Genomic DNA, 1125 nt, shown 5'->3' on the forward strand with positions numbered 1-1125 from the left:
TCAATAACCTCAGATATGCAGATGACACCACCCTTATAGCAGAAAGTGAAGAGGAACTAAAAAGCCTCTTGATGAAAGTGAAGGAGGAGGGTGAAAAAGTTGCCTTAAAGCTCAACATTCAGAAAACAAAAATCATGGCATCCAGTCCCATCACTTCATGGGAAATAGATAGGGAAACAGTGGAAACAGTGTCAGACTTTATTTTTGGGGACTCCAAAATCACTGCAGATGGTTTGCAGATAATTCTCCAATCAATTATAAGATCATTAAAGGGGGAGATCAAGTCTTTTTCTGTACATACCTGTTTCAGATAAACTATACACTCCTATTCTGAGGTGTGATTTAGTTTCCAAGATTCTTCACTCAGAATACCTTTATTATTGATGCTAGTCAGGACTGGAAAAGGTCAGTTTTCATTCCAATCCCAAAGAAAGGCAGTGCCAAAGAATGCTCAAACTACCACACAATTGCACTCATCTCACACACTAGTAAAGTAATGCTCAAAATTACTGGACACCAGATTTACTAGTGTCTATTGCCAAAGTGAGTTGCATTTCACACTCTTGGTTAGATCCAGTAAGGTAGTCTCACTGATATCACTGGTATCGCCATTGTTACACAGAAAGAAACATCCTTTGCTTGGCAAATGATTTGATTTAATTTCATTGCTGAGCCATGAAATTAAAAGACGCTTACTCCTTGGAAGAAAAGTTATGACCAACCTAGATAGCATATTCAAAAGCAGAGACATTACTTTGCCAACAAAGGTCCATCTAGTCAAGGCTATGGTTTTTCCAGTGGTCATGTATGGATGTGAGAGTTGGACTGTGAAGAAAGCTGAGCACCGAAGAATTGATGCTTTTGAACTGTGGTGTTGGAGAAGACTCTTGAGAGTCCCTTGGACTGCAAGGAGATCCAACCAGTCCATTCTAAAGAAGATCAGTCCTGGGTGTTCTTTGGAAGGAATGATGCTAAAGCTGAAACTCCAGTACTTTGGCCACCTCATGCGAAGAGTTGACTCATTGGAAAAGACTCTGATGCTGGGAGGGATTGGGGGCAGGAGGAGTAGGGGACAACAGAGGATGAGATGGCTGGATGGCATCACTGACTAGACGGATGTGAGTC

Source organism: Bison bison, unplaced genomic scaffold, assembly GCF_000754665.1.
Source record: "Bison bison bison isolate TAMUID 2011002044 unplaced genomic scaffold, Bison_UMD1.0 scf7180017854952, whole genome shotgun sequence".
Taxonomy (NCBI): Eukaryota; Metazoa; Chordata; class Mammalia; order Artiodactyla; family Bovidae; genus Bison; species Bison bison.